Genomic DNA, 5,733 nt, shown 5'->3' with positions numbered 1-5,733 from the left:
GCGATGAAAAAGGATGTGATTCAGTGGTGCAAGATGCTGTTTACCTTGTCAACGGGCAAAAATCAGCAGGCGTAATCATCTAACGCCAGAAAAGATTATTGTGCCAGACGCTCGTTTCGACCATGTACACCTAGACATTGTAGTCATGTTGTTACGACGAAATTTTCGATACTGCCTCACGATGGTTGATCGGTTTTCTTGTTGGCCAGAAGCCGTTCCGTTAACAAACATCACTGCAGAGGCTGTTGCAACTGCTTTTTGGATGCATTGGGTAGCTCGCTTTGGGACTCCAAAGACGATTACGACGGATCAAGGGACACAGTTCGAGCCAGCTGTGTTCAAAGAGTTGGCGAGGCTTATAGGTAGCAAGCACATCCATACCACGGCTTATCACCCGCAGTACAATGGTTTGGTTGAACGGTGGCACAGAACGTTCAAGCCGGCGCTCATGTGCAATGAGGAATCGCCCTGGATTGATCTATTACCAACTATTTTGCTTGGATTGCTTTCCTGTTATAAAGAATCCTTGGGAGCATCCACCCCTGAAATGCTGTATGGCGCACCACTACGAGTCCTAATTAATGTTTTTGATGACGTCGAAGCAGATGTGGCATCAGCAACATTCCTGAACTATCTCCGACAACAAATGCGTCAGATGCGACCAAGCCCAACAGACCACCATGTTAAGGAGAAAATGTTTTTACTCGAGGGCATCGAAAAATGTTCGCATGTGTTCATCCGGTCCGATGCTGTAAAGCAACCTCTCGAGCCGGCGTACACTGGTCCTTTCGAAGTTGTACAAAGAGAAAACGAGAGGGTATACAAGGTGAAGATCAATGACAAGGTGGTAGCCATTTCAGTAGACCGACTTCATTAGAGAAGATCGTCAAGTTGATCAGCAAAGTTCTACCGACGTGCCTTCGAGAGCAGATGGTAAGCAACACCGTGTACATTTTGACTAATCGTGACACAGTCAGTGGAGAAGGAGTACTGTGGGAACTCCACAAACAGCGGAAACTCTGCCAATACGGTACCACCATCGATTATTCCAAGGAATGAAACCGATTCAAAATAACGTTCCGGTTTGGGTTTCGGTTTTGCCAAGTGTTTCGGTTTCGGTTTTGGTTTCGTTCTTCAAAATTTATTTCGGTTTTGGTTTCGGTTTCGTTCCGGTTTCGGTTTTTCACAGAAATTTTGTTGATATTATTTAAATCACAATGTCTTAAACGTTGAGGAAAGAAAATCGAAAATTACAGTTCACTGATAATATCAACACTAGGTTCTTTCCCTAACAATCCGGACCGGATTTGGTAATTAGAGAATAAGAGAAACATTTTCTTTCAAAAATGGAACAAAGTTCAGAAGTACGGAAACGCAAAAACCCACATTTCGTGCCCACAAGTCGAGAAACAGCTGATTCACGTTGTTCTTGTTTTTGTCACTTATACCATGTTCTGACCGACATCGGAAACATGTTTTCGTTGCTAAAACTGGTTTTCGACCTAAAACTTGTGTTTTCGTCCATGTAAAATCTGTCAAACGAAAACCAGGTTTCGCTGAAAACTACACAGATACACAGCAACAACGTCATCACCAGATTCACTTAAATGTTTCCTTTTTGCTGTAAAACTAAAGGTGTATGAAAACTAAAATAAATAAATACTACATAATTATGAAACCCCTTCATTTCTGTGTCCTTTACAACTATACACGTGAAAATGAAAATCAAAATGACTTCTTCCAAATAACCGATGCCAGATCCGAGATTTAATTTATTAGGCACCATTTTAGTAGCTTTTTGCGAAAAGTTACTTTGACATACTTATTTACTACTTAACAAGAATTTTAGCAAAATGTTGCTGATTTTGGTTAAATAAATCATTTATTTCAAAGAAATTTTGATTTATCATTTTTGTAAATTTCTGGAAACCGATTGAAACCTGTGATTGAAATGGTTTCGGTATCGTTCCTTTTCAGGTTAAGATAACGGTTACGGTTTCGGTTTCCGTTTTGAAAAACGAAACGGTTTTAAACGGTTACGGTTTCGGTTTGGGTTTCGGTTTCATTCCTTGGATTATTCATTGTTATCGATGAGATACATATCGCACACCGTCTTCTAAAGAGTCACAACTCAAAATAATACGTTTGTCAGAAAATGCGGAAAACTATTTCTTAGCACATGATAATCATATGGGCAAGAGCGACTTTCCCTTAGGTTTTTTTAACAAATTATAACAAAAATTTGCTCCAGCTCTTGCTGAAAGGTAAAAGAAGCTCTGCATACATTTTTAGTGCATAATCTCAAAAATGGCAAATTTTGAGTTGTGACTCTTTTGAAGACGGTGTGCGATATCTTCTCTTGAGAGAAACGCGAATTATTACTGCGTATTATTTCTTGTAAAATCTTATTTCTCGGAATTGCTAAAGCATACAATCAAATCGTTTTGTTAGTATTAAAGTCGAGTTATTTTCCTTCGACCAGGTGTTAGGCATTAGGACTTTAGTGTTATTTGCAATACTATTCCCTAAAGCTCTTACCCTCTGTTCTCCTTCTCTTTCCGCTAGAGCTTCTTGTTGTTGTATAGATGATCTTCATGGCATTTAGACCTAAATTCTACTTCAAAATTAACATGGCTGATTGGGTAAATTTTGAGAATTCTGGTTTAATTCATTCCAACTATTTTCCCATTTCTTCTAATGTTAATAAGGAAGCTTATAAATTAAAAAAAATCGCTCTGCGGCTAATCAATCCATTCCGAAGTCGTTCAGCAGACCTTTTAAGCCGGCTCCATTATGGTGGAACAGTAAACTTACTACTTTAAGACGTCGGAAGCAACTGGCTTGGTATGATTTCAAGCGCACTCATACCTCTGCTTATCTGATTGAGTACAAAAAGTCCAATGCGTTTCGGCGTAAAGCTAAAGCAGCTAAGTTGCTCTGCTTTCAAAAAGTTACTAGTGGTCTAAATTCTTCCGACCCTAGAAAAGTTTGGGCTGGTATTAAAAGGTTGTCTGTTTTTTCATCTTCTTCTCCCATTTCTTCTTTTATTTCTTCTCGTGGTATTCTTCTTCTTCTCAGGCAATAGCCTTAGAATTTGCAACTTATTTCTCTAATGCTTCTTCAGATTCCAGCTCTTCTACTGCTTTTTCTTCGTGTCAACATGCTTTCCTCTATGCTTCATGGCCTCTTTCGCCATTTCTTTCTGCATCAGCTAAGTTATTGGACTCTGATTTATCGTCACTTCATTCAGCTCTTTCGGCAGAGGAAAAACACCCGGTATTGATAAAATATCATGGTATAAAAAACAAGGTAGTTTCACTTAATGACATTAGCAGCCATGTTAGCCATTTGACTTTTGCTGTGATTATGACATTTTCATCAAAATTAAGCTCCCAGATTGAAAATTATAATAAAAATTTTTCTGAAAAGAACTTGATCGACAAAGGAAAAAATAAAATAATTTTTGAGAAATAGTAAAAAGAAAAATGAGTTGCGCATTTGGAGTTTGGTTGGATGGAGAATTTTGCACAGGGACGTGAACCGGATGAAAAATTTGTTCGGTTCGAACCGTTGTTGCACTTTTGGATTGGGTCGTCAAAGCGGTTTTTTTGGTCTTTGAAAAAATAACGCGCAAATTTAAGTGTCAATTGTCAAGTGCAACAACAAGAGATGGGCTGCCTTTACATTAGATATTGTCATATGGTAACAAAACATGGTAGGTATTACCATGTTTAACAGAAAGAAAAAAAAGTGGGTACATTTATCTATTGAAAATTGGATGAAACGAACCTTTAAACCTTTAAAGAAAGTGGTTCGGTTCGGATCAAACATTTGTGGAAAATTTCGGTTCGGTTAATGGTTCAGTTAATTAATAGAAAAAAGCGGTATTCCGGCTCAAAACCGGTTCGGTTCAAAACGGGTTACGTCCCTGATTTTGCAGGTTACCTTGTGTCGAAAATGGATCTGGCACAATTCGGTTTCAGGACGAGTGCAGGGAAAGACAATAATTTACTTTCGTTAATTGCATATCTGAAGTAGGTCTTTATAAACCAAGTGCTGATTTTTTTAATCTTTTGGAGCATTTGAACTCGGAATTTATTGAAATTAATGGTGAAAAACTAACAAGTCCAAATTTTTTTGAAAATGTGTTGTACAATTCAAATGTTACTATCGAGGAAAGAATTGTATTTTTTTTTTTTTTGGCGAAGGAAATTTTTTCCAATACGATATTTTTAAATCTAAAGTTAAAAGAGCACAAAACTAAACATGAAAATAAGAGGTGAGAAAAACGACATCTTGATGGGTTTGTTGAATTTATTACATAAATAAAAACATTTAATAATGTTAACGCAACATACATACATGCATATAGATTAATTTTCAGGTTTGGGGTAGTTGTGAGAAATACCATAAACGTAAGTACATACGCCATTATCCATTGTACCTCGCAGTAAAATTGCATTCTTTAGCTCTGATCCAGTACTCCATGAACTTACAGGTTTTTACACGAATTTGCAGGAAATTACAGGAAAAATGATCCCGTACTCCAAAATCCTGTAAATGAGAGCGATTTTTGGAGAGTTGTGTAGAGAATTAAGTTGTAAGATTTTACCCGAACTTTTTCTTCTGGTAAAATCATGAAGTGTCAAGCGATCACTGATTGGCGTTTTTACAGCAAACATGCTTTTTTTGTTCCCGTACTATTTGTTCCGACCCACTTTTTACTCTCACTTCAGAGAGTAATTTTGCTGTTTGACATTTTTACAGGATTTTACATGAAAAGTATGAAAGATTTGTTTGGTTTCGTCTTAGGAAGACTAAAATATTTACACCCATTTACTATGAAAGAAATTCCCATATCGAAATTCCCTAATTTATTTTTAAATATTAACAATATGGTAACGCTGCTAGCAAAATGAACACATTATGAAGCTTCAAAAATCTTAGTATCCATCAAAATGTTGTTTATTGAAACTACCTTCTTTTTTATCATGATAAAATATCATACCCTATTATTAAACACCTACCTCCGTTTCTCTTTCCCCGCCTCATCAGTCCTTATAACAAATATACAGAATTAATTTCAATTCTGGGTTCTTCCCCCTTATTTGGAAAACAAGTGTTATTATTCTAATTTTAAATTTTATGAAGCTAGTAGCTATCGACCTATATCTCTACCAGTGTTGCCGTTTTAGCCCTTTGGTGGCTAGATTTAGCAACCACGTTCTTTTTTTGGCCACATAAATTTAAAATTGCCCCTAGCCCTTTTTTTAGCCCTTTGGAGAATTTATTCATACTGGGCATGAAAAAATTGTATATGCTTAATTTGATCTATTTTTTCGCATATATGTAAGAGATGAATTTTTAAACTAAGAAAGACTGACATAGTATATGTATTGTATATTCCTTACGTTTTTATACATACATACTGTATAAGTGTTAGGGCTGTTTTTAAACTTATCTATTAACGATTTAACTATAGTTTAAAATAGATAAGTTTACCGCCCTTAGGACCAGTTTTTCAGTGCCAGTTTAAACTCAGATTAAGTAAACTGGGTTTAAATTGAACATCTGGCTGACACTTGAATGGCTGATCTTAGTTTAAACCAGCCAGATCGGGCGTTTACACTTAGTTTGAACCACGGCCGTGCACTGAAAAACTGGCCCCTAATATGCTTCATTAGTTAAATGGCCCATCAGGTCGATTGACCGTGTATGTTCTTGTGGTGTGAT

The sequence above is a fragment of the Rhagoletis zephyria genome, unplaced genomic scaffold (genome assembly GCF_001687245.7).
Source record: "Rhagoletis zephyria isolate East Lansing unplaced genomic scaffold, Rhagoletis_zephyria_1.1 Rzeph_scaffold_01359, whole genome shotgun sequence".
Lineage (NCBI taxonomy): Eukaryota > Metazoa > Arthropoda > Insecta > Diptera > Tephritidae > Rhagoletis > Rhagoletis zephyria.
The sequence above is the reverse complement of the archived record's forward strand: the minus strand, read 5'-3'. Positions refer to the sequence as shown.